We start from the raw sequence: 16,164 nt of genomic DNA, 5'->3' as shown, positions 1-16,164 counted from the left end.
GGCAAGTAATAAGGGGTTTGGATCATTCCATGGGCTGCCCCCAATTTTTACCTTCAGGTGGTTAGAATTAAATGTCAGGGTGGCATGATAGCTTTAATTAATATGTACCGCAATCCCTTAGCCATTTCCGATGACACATTTCTTCGTGATCTGGAACAGCTTTTAGATATGGCTTCACAAGCTCCAGAAATCACTAACACGATCTTGGGTGGAGACTTAAATTTATAGTGCATGTCACGTAACAACTTAAAAAAGAATTGTGCTCGTCAGACGTGGTTGTCCCTTATGTGTACTCGACAATTTCTTATGCTTAATGGAGCGATTGAAGGTGATAGTCCGCTTAGGAGTACTTGGCAGCATGGTAGAAGGGAATCTGTCATCGATTATATTTTCATGGACAGATATACTTTTTGGCCAAACTGTCTCCTTCGAGATTATTTCACAGGCCTATAATGTCCATTAACTTCTCTTGACACAATGGTCATATGTTCAAAGCCCTGTGAAGTCTAGGTATAAGAGATATCAGCCGATATTAAGATTAAGCATTAATAATGCTAAGACATGTTTTTGTTGGAATGAAAAATCTTTACAATTATTGAGAAACAATCTTGAAAGTGTCACCATAAATACTATGTGGGTTGGCGAACAGTACACTTCAACCCTGTAATTGTTCAAACATCACTCCAGCTCTACCACTCATAATTACTACCAACCAAAACATGTTTTTGACCTTGATGTGCAGGCACGAAAAGCGGAGCTACGCAGAGATAAAAAACTAGCTCTCTTACTACCTGCGTCATGACAGTTCAAAACCATTTGAGCACTTAAATGCAAGTACGCATTGGCTACACACGCATAGGGCTAATCTATACCGAAGTGATGGTGAGGTTATATTGGAGGCTGTGCACTCCAAAAACACGGCTGAGATTTGGTCCTTTTTGAATGTAGCCTTGCACTTGAGACAGTTGGCAGTCCTGATTAATGGAGTTTTACACCATGAATGGATTGCCGTCCGGATGGTGGTGTGGAAGGGACTTCAGAGGCATGCATTAGCTATAAGAATTTGAAAATTCTGGAAGATGACATTCTCTTCTACATAATGAAATCTAGTAGTTCTAGAGCCCCGGGCCCTTTATGGCTTAAACAATTTGATGTTCAAGCAACATCCCCAGTTATGGGCTAAGATCCTTTGTCGTCTTTCATCACATTCTGAGGAGCAACATCATCCCTGATTCGTGGAGATGTTCAGTTTTTGTGCCCATCTTCAAGAAGGGCGATCGGTCCTGTCCTGCTAATTACAGACCCATCGCCCTCCTTGACGCTACTGGAAACATTTTCTCGAGTTTTATACTGAGAGATTTCAATTTATGGACGTTGCAAAGCTCACAACGTGATCCATTTCACACCGGGTTCATCACAGGAATGGAAACCGCAATCAACTTACAATTAAATCAATTACTTCACATTACGTCCCCATGAATCAACCAGTATATTGTGTCTTCGTAGATCTGTGGCCAGCTTTCAAATCTGTATTAAAAGAGCTGCTTTTTGAGAAGTTGATAGTTGCGGGTTGTCCCTCTTATCTCGTCGGTCTGTTTAGAGCTTTGCATACCAACAGCAAAATACAAATCAGGACAGATCTTGAGGGTACTTTGACACCTTATATCAACACGCGAAGAAGGCTGAGGCAGGGATGTATTCTTGCCTTGGCCCTCTTAAACTTCTTTATATCAGATATCCAGAGAGCTTTTGAGGGAGTAATGTCTGATGCTCCTAAATTCCCTTCCAGGGTCGTCGCGGCATTGTTATATGCTGACGATTTAGTCCTTATATCAAAAACACCTGATGGTTTACAACGTTTGATAAATGCATTGGATACTTATATTCAGGAAAATCTTCTCACTATCAATCTAGAGAAGACAAAAATCATGGTTTGTAGTGGAAACAATAAGCGAGCGATAAGAGATTCAGATGGTTACTTCAAGATAAAGAACTGGAATGCATTCACCAGTACACATATTTGGGTGTGACTATTGCAGTCTATGATGATAAGATACATTTGACATGTGTGTAAGCTAAGTTGAATATGTCCATTTCACAGTCAGTCATAGTCCAATCTAAATATGGGACTTTTTCGATTATACCTGCCTTGAAGTTCTATCTGCAAAATAGTACCCCAATACTTTTATATGGTTCGGAAACGAAAAAGGTTACATCTAAACTAGAGTGGAAGAGATTTGAGGCCAAATATTGGAAGCATATCCTGAGGTTGCCTAATTGTATCCCTGATGCGTGGATCAGGAATGATCTAGGCTTAATATCATTATCTGCAATCTGTGGCAATTGATGCCGCTATTGAGAAAATGTATTATGACTGCAGAATCAATGCTGTTAATTGGAATATTATCTAAGCACGTGTGGAGCTGATGATCTGTTTGTGCGGAAATGGAGAATTACAGTTATGCAGGCTTTGCCAAATGCAGATATCTCACTGGATGTCTTGATCCAGAATCCGACAAGGGCTAAAACCATGTTGTTCCAACTAGATTGGATTCAGACGAGAGCAAAATGCCTGGAGTATCGCGACTTTAGAAAGCATCCATTTGGCCATAAAGAATTTAGTGAGCCGGGACTGTATTTACAAAAATCTCCCTTTCTGCAAAACAGATCCGACTTCTTGCGTCTGAGGTTTAACTTATGGTATACGAAAGAAGTTGAGGCCAAACGAAAATTGATCCAGCGCCAAGAAAATGTTTGTCGTTTCTTTAAGATCTTGGGCAAGGATGAAACATTGCAACACTTGTTGGTTAAATGTGAAGCACTTCTGGCAACGCGCATTCAATATTTAAAATCGACTGTCAAAGAGTATAAAGAACTTTCCCCAGAGTTATTATGGAAACTTATATTCCAAGGGCAAACGACCTTGCGCAGAATTGGCACAATTAATTTTCTAGACGCATTGAAACTGGAGGAAACTAACATAACCAGTTGATTTAATTGTAATTCTCATGTATTCCATCATGTGATAGAGAGTGCCTCCGTAGAGCCCTATGATAAAGTAAACATGGGAATAGCACTTCTATGTTATAACTTGAATAAGGAATTAGAGAGCACTACAGGATGAACTTGTGCTAGGACAAAGTCATTACATGGTTCTTTGTAAATGCGAAATGAAATTGAGGTAATTTTTGATTTAGATGACCATTGTTATATATTTATCCTATGTTGAAATTTTGTTTTCTTTTTCTTTGTATTAATCATGTTTTTATGCTTTCTATGCTTTTGTCTTAAAAAAGAATATTGTAAAGTTGATTAAATCAGCTATAACAATACAAATAAAAAAAATAGCAGGTAAAACAAGACTGCTCAATGCCCCCCCCCCAAACCTCCACCTTCTTCTACCGAGAACACATCCCATGGCACTCGGGAAACTGAAACGACCGCAAGACATCACATCAAGGTACTGCAAAAATGCTAAGAGAATGCCTTCCCTGTCTCCCAGAATATTTAAACCTCAACACAGATAATCTTCATGCATCAACTGATGACACAACCAATAATTTAAAAGCTGTACCCAAAGAAATTCCCCACCTTTGCACTAACCTGGAATTTCTCTCCACCTTACTAACCACACACAAATACAAACCAGCCATTTGCACACTGCTTTAAAAAAAGAAATAAAAGAGCCTTTCCCCAGAATGTAATGCCAACACATGCCCACAATACAGGCACGAGGTTGTCCCTCTCGACACAAAGGGCCTAATTATGGGTTTTCCCGGTATCCCACCGGTAAATCCAGCGGGATACTGGCAAATGGTAATACCATTACCGGCGCCTGATATGCTGGAATTACCCGCTGATTACAGGTGCCGGCAATGGTAGGTTAATCCCCATTCCATGGAGTCCAGAGGACTCCATGGGGGGATTGCCGGTATTTAGGCCACCCCACCGGCAAACTTGTAATCTGCCGGACCGGAAACGTGCAGATAAATGTGCTTACTGGCACGTTAATTCCGGACCTGCAGGGTCATAATGAGGCCCATCGCCTTCAATGCTTCCTACACTTCACACCTAGAAATCCCACAAGCAAGTAGGGCTCAGGGTACTTAGATTTGCAATCTCAAAACAAAGTACTACAGTATTGCCTTTTCCGCTCCTCCCAACTAACCAAACCCATTCACTATCTTCCAGATCCACCAGAGCGCCTGGAAACCTTGCAAATGGCAGCAGTGCATGATAAATATCCTAATAACACAGCACAACATGCAGAAGTGCAGGTTTGACTAGTGAGTGATCACTGATAGTCGAAACCCCAATTAATCATGAACAAATGTGGCGGTCAGGTAGAAATGCATAGTTCTAATCACTGCTAGTTATTATGGGAGTGTAATTTGGTGCATTTAGAAGTGAAAATAAAACGATACCAGACCTTGATAATGTATTCTGCCCCTGTACAAGCTCAATCAAGGGTGCAACAATTGAAGTTGCAAGCTACTATCAAGTCACAAAAAAGTCACTTGCCACTCTAATTCTATACATACACGCAGCACACTGTTTCTTACTCCCCAAGAGTCAGATCTCACAAGCCACTGGCAGGTGGTGAGTACAAATTCTGCACCCTGTTAAGGGGATGGTCACATATTCATAGACATCCCATCAAGTGCTTTGATGCATTTGTAACACTGGTGGCTTCTTTAATTATGGGCACTCCTTTGGCTGTTAAGAATGATGTGGAAGGTAGCTCTAATTGGTCTGACACCTAATGGAGACAAGCCAAGTCAGGTTTACTTAACTTGATAAAGAGCCCTGACCAAGTTGACCAATGCAGGATCTGCATATTAAGGCATCAATAGAATTCTCTAGCAGTGAGGAAGAAAAAGTAATTTATAGATAAGTTAAAGGCCTTGCAAACTGCAATTGACTCCCAAGATTCAGCATGACATTTGGCATTTCGTTACCAATGAATGGTTCTGCTGATGATAAATTACAAAAGGAGTGTGGGAGCCCCTCTACTGAGAACGAACATGGGTCAAATACCCTGGTCTATGGAATGTCTTCCACTCAGGAGGATCTAGTACTCTTATGTCCACTGCTGTCCCTCCTTCCCTGCTGGGGAACCCTGTACTTGTACAGTAGAAGGCCTGACTGGAAAATTGACATTTATTATTGTAAAGCTGGAACTTCAGAATGTAGTGCTCCCTTCGGCAAGTATCTCGCCAGGAATTACGTCTCTTCTCCAGTGCCATGCATTCAAACACAAACAGCCCAACCAGCAGTTCCTGTTTGTCCACCTACTGTTTGGGTAAGGAATTTTCTCTGTGTCCACCTACCTTTTATTAAGTCTTTTATTTGGGTTGTGCTTTATTTTATCTTACATAGCCATTCACTATTTCTATTTAACGTTTTCTTTTTTCTTTTCACTTCTAAAGGAATATGTATTTCTTCCCTCATAATTTTTCTTTTGTTGCAGGGCTGGCATACTTGTCACTGGTCTGACAAGTTCCTTTGGAACCGTCAGTCGGGAGGTTAACAGGCCATGTGCCACCTCGAGCTAGTGGATGGTGGTCCTTTAGGAGGTATATGGGGGATCTTCCTGTCAGGTCCTGCCTATGAACTTTCGCAGGAACTGCTGAGCCGCCAGAGTGTTCGGCCTCTATCCCTTTAATACTCTGCTCTACTTCAAACACACAGAGGACAAAGGGGGAAGTGGATAAAATAACAAAACGCACAGCCATGTCTGTTCAGCTTGTTACGAGTCCTGCAGAGGGTGAGAGGAAAGGGAAGAAGAAGTAGTTAGTCACTTCTATGTCACCGCCTGGACCCTTCCTTTTACTTCTCTCTGTCTCTCTCTCTCTCCTTCATTCCTTCTTGGTTACCTGTTGATCACTGTGCTCTAGCTAGCAGGCACTGGATTTCCAGTCAGGTCTGTGTGAACTCTGGTGAGCCTCTTTTACGAAGAAATTTCAAATAGTGGACTAAAAATAAATTTCCTACTAGGCATCTGAATATTCTCTCCTGCCTTATAGAGAGGGTTCTGACTCTTGGTTCAGAGTCTCCATGTTTTCTTATCATAAATTCTAAAGGTATTCTCTGAACGAAACTTTCGCTAACTGTCTCTGTTGATACCTCCGTACAATTCGCTTTGAAGACACTGTTCTAGCCCCTTCTGTTTTTCTAAGAGTTTAATCTTCTTCAAAGAGAAAAAAAGAAGAAAGGTTTTTTTCTTCAGTTCTTGCCCCCACTTCCTCTCAGCGGCTTTTGCAGGAATTCTGAATTGGGACTGGTGAGAAAGTCTTGGGCTGAGCTCTGTTCCGGTCACGCTGAGAATGTATCCTTCAGGGAGAGGAATCCTTCTGAGAATGTATATTACACAAAAGCAACATTCTCAGAATGTATATTACGCAAAAGTTACACAAAGCAATGCTTTCCCCTCTGCAGGGAGGATAGTCCTTTTACTGAATAAGTGCATGAAAGCAATGCGCAGGGACACTACTACTTGGAGCAGACAGTTCCATTTGCGCGCAGACACAGCAACAACATTCACAGACGCTATCTCCAAAAGGGTCCCTTCCTCTTAAACCAATGAGGATCCTGATGAGACGCTTATCCACTGAGGCGATATCTTTGGAAGCACTCAAGTGTGAGAATGCAGTGAGAAAATCTCACTTAAAGGCTTTCTTTCTGCAGTCTTTTAACTAGTGGTCTTTCCTCAACCCCCTTGAATTCTAGTTCCACTTACTAGGAGGAGATGGGGCGATCTAAATGGAGTGCCATTCAAATGTTCTCAAACAATCTATGGCACCGTTAAAAAATGAGTTAAAAAATGCAATGCTTCCACCATAATCACAGGAAAGGTCCCACTTCGAAGGTTCAGAGATTGTATTATCTCAAGAGGCTTCTCTCTTCAAGACTAAGACCTCATAGGATCTGTTCTCATTAGAAACTTGTATGAAAGGCGGTTATAGAACCTCTGGCATATTTCTGTACTGCCTGTAGATTCCACAGTTGATGGAGTTCTAACCCCCCCCCCACCTTTGCTTGGCGACGAAACCAATTCCTCCACAAGGACAGTGGAGGAATACCTACCCAAGATCCAAGAATCCCTACCAACTAAAAATCCCAAACCCTTCAAAACTGATTCCTTCCTTGAATGCTAACCCCTAACTTCCTTTTGGCAGCCTTGCACCCTGCGAGTAGTAGCTAAGCACCTGCAAGACTTGACAACTAAGTTTCCTGCCTAACCTTGGGAAACCTCCGCGGGGTAGTCAACAGGGCTGGGTGCTACCTTGAGCTAATGTATGCTGGACCCAGAGGAGGTATATGGGGGTATCATTATGCCACCCAAGCTGGGTTCCTGCCCTAATGCAGAGGACAGTCACAGGAGTCTTTACTTCCTCACTACCCCTATAAATATGAAGCTTTACCGAGGGGATAATAACATGGACCCCTGTAAGCACCTTCACCCTCATTCCATCAGTAGTGAACCCTTAAGAAGGGAAATGGCTCTGACTGTCAGAGAAGTCTCTTCCCATAAAGTAAGCATGCCCAGGGAGCTATACCAGTTCCCTGACCAAACACAAACCGGTGGAATGAAGGTAATGGGGTTGTATCCCTTCGGCATCCCCAACACACACACAGTAATGCATTAGAGGAGTTAATACTGTACCTCATTTACACAAGGATGGAATGGACACTCTGTTTCCCTAGAGCCAGTGCAGGTCTTCAGGTCTTGTTAATCAATGTAAATTATGCTGTAAGGATGTCTGGTAGCTGTAGTTGTTAGGCTTGCAGGGAACCTGCTCACCACCAATCACCCACAGTTGGGAGAGGGCGGGGGGAGTAGCTCACAGTGTGCTCCAAAGCAAGGCATGCATCGCCCTGGTGCTGTACCCTGTTGGAATACAGAGTCATTATGTCAACTACAGGTTACATCACATTATGAAGAGCAAAATCATAATCCAACTTTACAACTAATCAAAACTTTTAAAAAATAATTAGAATGGCACATAATATGGCTTACTAATAAAGAGGCACATAAAAACTTGCTAAATTGTCATGCTACAAAAAGAACACTATGTCATTTTCCCAAAATACACAGAACAGGACACATATTTCCACTATGTTGATCAATGATTAGTGGAATACATTAATTGTTGGAAAGGATATCAGAATGTATTGCCATTAAAATACACGCTTTTGTACAACAGTTACCTTTGTTCATAGATGATTTAATGGACATAATCAAACTATAAGAATTTAACGGATGAACAAACTCACCCTTGTTACTTCTGATGTGATATATATGTATACTTCCATCCAACATGAACAAGATATGGAATGCATTAAGTATTTTTAGGAACACAGGTATATTGGTCTGTTTGAGAATTATAAGCTGATATTGGAATTGTTTTCTATGCAATGATCGCTCATACAGAAAGGTGCAGCCATTGGTGCTAGGTTTGCCCCTACTTACACCAACATAGTAGTGGGGCATTTTAAATCGCATATCATTGGAAGTTTTAAAACAATAAGTGCAGATAGATTAATTGATGATATTTATGATTTTTGCGAATGGTACATCAGAGGAATTGCAAGATTTCACTGAATTCATTTAACTGACCTGGATGATTCTAGTATTCACTTTCTGGATCTACCGATTTATATTGAGAACAATTCAATGAAAACCAAAATTAATTGAAATATCAGAGTGAACAAGTGGCAATCCACACAAATTTCCAATAACTTGTCTGGGCAATTATTACAGATTCAGCATAACTGTAGCAATGACTACGTGTTTAAAGAACAAGCAGATCTTGTAACCAATTGATTTGAACATCAGGATATGAAAACAAAATTCTAACAGGTAGATTAAATCGTCTCATCTAAAACGCCACCAAACCCTGCTATTAAGAAGAATAAAAACATTGACAATAGTACTAATCAATTACAATTTCTTTCCACTTACAATTATAGGAGCACCAATATCTATGATATACTTGAGAACAATTGGAACATTCTCCCCTTTGAGAAGAAACTTGCATTTAACGTATTGAGGAACAACCACACTACAAAAAGACAAAAAACATGAGCTTGAAACGATGTTGTAGTTTCTTACAAACTACCAAACTTGCAGGCAATTGGTTATCAGCAAACTTTTTTTTTTATTTGGCAGGTACAAAGCATGTCAGTATGTGAAGAACAAATCCAAAGCTGTACAGTATTGAAACATACAATTAACCATTTTGTATATTGCAATAATCCATGCAATTCTTTAACACATTTTGACAAAAATCAAAACTAGAAGTGTCCCCATGCAAGACATTAAACCAATGATCCCTCTAGAGAGACAACAAATAAAATGTATAGGAATACTACATTTAACCATGGGCCTCATTCACAGTCCGACAGTAACCTGCTGGTGCTACTGGCGGGTTGCTGCTGGACTTTAACAATGTTTCTGCTGCCTGAGATCCCGGTGCCACTGGGATATTTAAGTCTCGGTGGCCCGGGATATCAGGCGGCGGAAAATGTTAATCCCCATTCCTGTGGAGTCCAATGGACTCCACAGGAATGGGGACTCAGAAGCACTGCCACTGTTAGTAACAGTGCCGGTACTTCTGTGACAACTGTGCCTACCGGGGCCGATGCGCCAGCAGGTCAGACCTGCCGGGCACATCTGCTCCGGCAGGCAGAGCCAGTCCGGAAAGGGTGCTGGTACGATGCTACCCTTGTTTAAGGACCAGCAGACTCGTAATGAGGCCCCATGTCTGCTAGAGATGGCGTTTGAATATTGCATTTACAACAAGAGGCCACAGTAATCTTTGAAAGGTAAGATTTGGTACTTGGGTTCATTGAGGACTCAGGATTAGGCATTTCTATAATAATCTATCTTCAAACTGGAAAACGTATGTGAGACTCTGAGTAGGAAATGTAATATGTAGTTGATGTTATAATCCTGATATTGTTGCCCTTTTGTTGGATTTTGTGGTTTGTTTCCCATGGATAGTATAGCTCGGTCGCAACACGCTTATCTTGGAAGCAAGACACACAGAGCAACACAGGTTCGAATCCTGGTTCTGCGCTTAGAAACCTCTTTGGTATTAAGTGTGTTATAAATAACCAATTATACAAGAAGATTAGAACCTGTAATAAAATCTTAACATTATTTGATATCTCAAAGACCCTACTTATGTGCAACTTTGCCCTATATATGATGCTGCTGGCATCCTTAGTTATACATATACAGTTCAACAAAAGGAACTATTTAACAGAGCAGATTTTTAATAAGCCTAAAGCCCAAAACATACTTCCTGTATGGTCTAAAACCTTTAATTTCGATCCACATATATCAATTTCCCTAGTGGGTGGCTTCTAATATCATAGTGTTTCTTCATTTCTTTAATACTTTTTTTCGGAGTGAAAACATTCCATAAAAGTTTAATCAATAAATGAATGATACAACTCCAGGGCACAACAACATTAAAAAGGAAAGAGCTGATCAGTAACTCGTAAGATACATTCACTTAAGGATCAGAATGATAGTTCTCTGCCTTAGGTCCAGATATATTGGGCTAAAGAACATAAAATGTGCCACATCTTCCACCACGTTTGGAGCACACCTGGATACAGACAACTCTTTGCTTTTGCTCCAATTGCTGGATTCTCTCTAAAATGGCAAAATGTTATGTCTACATTTTCTCATCCGAGAACAAGCTCACCTTTGCATGACCCATGATAGATAAGGCTCACATCCCCGAGTACATTTGAGAGATGCATGCATTATCACCCTTGTCTTCACAAACTCTGAGCTTTCTCTCTGCCTATTACACTTTTTGAAGTAGAGGTGCTTGAGTGTGTTTTTGAATTGGCGTTCAATTGGCAAGGATTCTCGACCAATTCGCTTATGCCAAGCATGTTAGCTGGTTTGTCACATACGCGAGCAATTGGATCTCATGTGCTACTTTGCTGTGGTATGTGCCTCCCACCATGGTCACCAGTGATGTTGTGTGTGCCCCCCCCCATGGTCGCCTGTGATCTTGTGTGTGCCCCCCAACCCCTTATGGTCGCCTGTGATGTGTGTGCCCCCCATGGTTGTTCGTGATATTGTGTGTTCCCCCGAGTCCCCCATGGTCGCCTGTGATGTGTGTACTCCCACCCCCCCCCCATGGTCGCCTGTGTTGATGTGTGTGCCCCCCATACCCCCCATGGTCGCCTATGATGTGTGTGCCCCCCCATGGTCGCCTGTGATGTTGTGTGTGCCCCCCCCATGGTCGCCTGTGATGTTGTGTGTTCCCCCCCATGGTCGCCTATGATGTTGTGTGTGCCCACCCCCATGGATGCCTGTGATGTGAGTGCGCACCCCATGGTCGCCTGTGATGTGTGCCCCCCCCATGGACGCCTGTGATGTTGTGTGTGCCCCCACCCCCCTTTGGTCGCTTTTGATGTTGTGTGTGCTCCCCACACACCCCCCATGGTCGCATGTGATATTGTGTGCCCCCACCCCCTTTTCTTGCCCTGATGTCCTCCCCTCATCCCACTCCCCCTATCCAAAAGTGCCCCCTAATTAAATTGCACTTGCATGCTGCTGCCGCCCTGCAACATGGGGAGGGCATCATGTATTTGCCTATTGCTAGACTCTCGCATCTGTGTGTCGCTGCCGCCGTGCAACATCGGGTAAGCACCATGTTTTTGCCTATTGCTGGACTCTCGCATCTGTGTGTCGCTGCCTCCCTGCAACATGGGGTAAGCATCATGTATTTGCCTTTTGCTGGACTCTCGCATCTGTGTTGCTGCCGCCCTGCAACATGGGGTAGGCACCATGTATTTGCCTATTGCTGGACTCTTGCATCTGTGTGTCGCTGCTGCCCTGCAACGTCGGGTAGGCACCATGTATTTGCCTATTGCTGGACCCTCACATCTGTGTGTTGCTGCTGCCCTGCAACATGGGGTAGGTATCATGTATTTGCCTTTTGATGGGCTATCCTATCTGTGTGTTGCTGCCGCCCTGCAACATGGGGTAGGCACCACGCATTTGCCTTTTGCTGGACTCTCGCATCTGTGTTGCTGCCGCCCTACAACATGGGGTAGACACCATGTATTTGCCTAATACTGGACTTTCGCATCTGTGTGCTGCTGCCACCCGGCAACACTGGGTAGGCACCATGTATACGCCCTCTGATTTAACTTTGCATCTGTGTGTATCTGTCACCCTGCAACATGGGGTCTTGCTCAATGGATGTGATCACCATGTACCTCTCTTTTGCACTTTGCGTATGATGTATTACCTTGCACGCTCAACAGTGCTGTAATGCACCTCTTAAGCTTCCTACTCTGTAACGGAAGCACGTAAACAATCTCTTAAGTCTAAGCACCTAGATACCTCTGTGTTTTGCGTGCTATACAAATAAACAAATACAAATAGCCATAGTCTGCGGTTTCCTTTTCCCCACCATCATCACTTTGCACATTTCGCTATGGATTGCTAGACCTCCCCTGTATAATGTAATGAAGCTTCCTCATGCGTTCGGGGTTATCAGAAAAATATATCTTTATTGAGTAGTAACAGCATAGAAAGAATCCCAGCACATCCTCGCAGGCCCCAGTCTCCAGCTGATCAACACTAAACATTCCACCCTTGTGCTGATTGTAGTTCTCATTACATCATACAGTTCCATATTCCACCTGAAGGACCTAAGAGAGCCCATTGCAACACATCTCCATCCCCTACCCAACATTCTAATAACTATATACATGTGATATTAATAAAACTATATACAACAGGTGGTTATCTCATCAACATACCTAACATTGGACCAGTTGAACAGTCAAGGTTTGATTTTCTACTGCACTGGCTTGATTTTTTGCACCCTTGCCAGGTTCCACACTTGACCTCCTTGAACCCTTACGGCCCCTCTCAACACTTGTCACACATACAGGTTTGCTATATAACAACTCCCCTTTGTCACCACTCCTTTCTTAATTCGTGTCCAATCACCTACTTCAACCTATGTACTCCTCCTCCCCAACTTTTCATTCACCTTTTTCACCCACATATCCTTCCTCTTATCCATTCTTTCTCTCATCTCTTCTACAACACATTCCGACTCGCATGCCCTTCCCAACCAAGGGGGCGACACTTTGATCAGCCACCTTCACTATCGGCTGTTGCCTTGCCACCACATTCTTATCCTAAACATCACACTCAACACACTCCCAACCATTCTCTCCACGTATCTATCAGACCCAGGCCACCAATACTCATCTCTCAAAATTCCTTTCATTTTTGAAATTCCAATATGGCCCTCATGGGCAATATCCACCAGTCTTCCTCTCAACACACGAGGAACCACTACTCAGTCACACCTGTACAGGATACCTCCCTTGGCCCATCGTTCCGACCTTACTTCCCAAAATGACCTCCCCTCACGACTCAATAGTCTCTTCTCTGACCATGCAACCTGCGCAAATCCCATCACCCTAACAAATGTATCCTCCTCTCTCAACACGCTTAATCACTCCTCACGTTATCATGCCATCATGGGTGACATACAATATGTCAGTAACCACATCCTTTATCTGCTCCTCACCACTTCATCCTCACGTTCTACCAATCTTGACACATGGTCTGTGAACATATTTTCCTTTCCTGATACAATTTCCATGGTAAACGTATGACTCTGCATCCTAGCCACCCAGTATGCCACCCTTCTCGACACTTTCTCAAGCCCTTTGTTCTCAAATATTGCCTTCAGGGGTCTGTGGTCGGTCCTGATGGTAAACTCTGAACCCCACACAAAATTCTGGAATTTCTCCACTCCCCAATGGCATGCCAGCGCCTCTTTCTCTAACACTGAATAGTTCCTCTTGGCGCCCCTCCACATCCTTGAGGCATGCCCGACAATCACCATGCTACCACTCTCCTCAACTTGCGCCAATACACCCCCGAGACCAGAATCACTAGCATCATCATAAATGACGCTCCTTCTACCTGTGTCAAACACTGCCAGTGCCTTAGCCGTGTCCATTTCATTTTTTATTCTTTGGAACACCCGTTCACACTCTGCATCCCATACGAATTCAGCCCCTTTTCTGAGCAGGCTTTGCATTTTTACAATCTTGTCCGCAAAAACAGCTACAAACTTCTGATCGAATTCTATCATTCCAAGGAAAGATCTCAACTCTCCCTTACCTTCCCGTGATCTAACCTTCCTAATGCCATCTACTAAATCCTTTCTTGGCCTCAACCCTTCACTTGATATTTCGTGTCCTAAATATTCTACAACTTTCTTTCCAAACACACTTCTACACCCTCAGCATTATTCCTTTCTGCTCAAAATTTCCACCACTCCCTTCAAATTTGTCTCATGCTCCTCCCAACTATCACCACACACTAGGATATCATCCTGAAAGCAGTGAACTCCAGTTAAATTCACACCATCTCTGAGCACCATCGGAACTGACAGCAATTTTGCCACCAGAGGTTTACTCCCTTTCTTTAAGACGATTTTATGTATCATGCCTCTCACGCACCCAATATCCCTTGAAAACACCTGAGATTTCTCAACCACATTCACATCCTCACTCACATTTAGGACTTACTCATCCATTTTGGGGTCTAACCTTATTTGAAGACCCTTTTGCTCCCTCCACCCCAGCAGTGTTTCTCCACATTTGGTAACATATACTTTGCCTTTGTTCTCTCTTCCCTTGAACTCGAGATGTGCCATAAAATATCCAATTACATCTATCCTACCCAGGTTATAACCTCCAGGCCTTTTATCTGGTGGTAATAGGTCACACATTTTGCCACCCAACACCCGCTGTTATACATCTAGTGACATTAAGGACAAATTCGCCCCAGAGTTCACCATCATTCACACTTCCTTGCCATTTAACCGAACTTCGGAAAATGGACTTTCACACGTATCATCCCAACACACACAACCATATTTATTGTCAACACTTCCACTTGCTCTTCCCCCACTTCACCCAATGATCCATGGGACTCATCTAATACATATAGAAACTTTTTCCCACTGGGTATGGAATATTTTCTGCAACAATTAGCATAGTCCCCCCACATCTTGCACCTATTGCACATCACTCTCCCCCCTGGACACACTGGGGAACTGGCAAAATGGGTTGCACTTGCACACTGAAAACAGCTTTTCTTCCACCTTCCCACCTTTTGTTTTATCACGCTTTCCCTCCACTTTGTCACCTTCCCCTTGGCCATACACATTACTCCTTTCTTTTTGAATTTTCTATTTTCTCTGTTCACATCACCCACTCTCAATATTTCCTTAGTCATTATTCTGCTTTCCTTCTTCCCATGTTTTGCAACACATGCCATGGTATGCTCAACCTTCTTTGCTATGATCACCACTTCTTCCAAACTTGGGTCATCCTTTAGTCATATCTCCTCCTTTGGCTCATCATTACAGCAGTGAATCATAAATTGATCTCTTATGAGCTCATCTAATCTTTCTCCAAATTTACAGTTGATGGCCAGTTGTCGTAACGCTGTTATATATTCCTCTACTGATTCTTCCTCAAGTGGATTCCGCACCCCAAAGTTGTATCTTTCCAGGACTGTGCTAGTTTTAATCTCAAAATGCTGGTCAAGTTTTAGCATGGCCATATCGAATACATGAATTCCACTTTCCTGGTCCAGGTCCGATATATCTGGTGAAGTCTCGTAGATCCTTTGCCCTTTTTATCCCAAAAAGTGCATAAGGAGTGAGACCCTACGTTCTGCTGATATGGAGTTCCTGCATGCTGCCTTTATACAATGAATAAATCCCTTTTTACATGCTGCCCATTTAAACATTTTAATGGACCTGGACTAGCCATGAACACCGGTGGACCTGGCACTCCTGCAACAGCCATTGTTCATCAGAATTCTTTGATGTATGCTGTAGTGCATTTCCTTTGCACCAAAGCTGTTATGTTGATACCTCCTGTACTTATGTTTAATGTATTTATCTGTTTCTTGCGTTTACACCTGTAAAGCGAGTGCAATATGATGCCCTTAACACGTGCTTGGGCGGATGTGTTCCTTTAATGCCCAATGTACCTGTAGACTTCTCAATTCTCCACTTCTCTTTGCTTACAATGAAAAGAAAAAAGAAAAAGAAACTTCACTGTTGCGCGTGAGCGCACCCC

General features: G+C 42.8%; 2 protein-coding genes across 6 annotated transcripts in view; one reads left to right on the top strand and one right to left on the bottom strand.

Annotated features, from left to right (window-relative positions):
- The window catches only part of THEM4 (thioesterase superfamily member 4), a 781,652-nt gene that overhangs the window by 193,002 nt on the left and 572,486 nt on the right, over positions 1–16,164 (top strand). The gene's annotated exons all lie outside the window — the stretch shown is intronic.
- LOC138580361 (uncharacterized) overlaps positions 1–16,164 on the bottom strand; it is a 253,475-nt gene that overhangs the window by 146,582 nt on the left and 90,729 nt on the right. For all 3 annotated transcript variants that reach the window (XM_069650841.1, XM_069650858.1, XM_069650848.1), the window contains one exon: positions 7,667–7,891. The gene's annotated coding sequence lies outside the window, so the exon portion shown is untranslated. The remainder of the gene's footprint in view (positions 1–7,666; positions 7,892–16,164) is intronic.

Source organism: Ambystoma mexicanum, chromosome 1p, assembly GCF_040938575.1.
Source record: "Ambystoma mexicanum isolate Mex_15411 chromosome 1p, UKY_AmexF1_1, whole genome shotgun sequence".
NCBI lineage: Eukaryota > Metazoa > Chordata > Amphibia > Caudata > Ambystomatidae > Ambystoma > Ambystoma mexicanum.
Note: the sequence above shows the minus strand (reverse complement) of the source record. Positions and strands in the feature narration are given on the sequence as shown.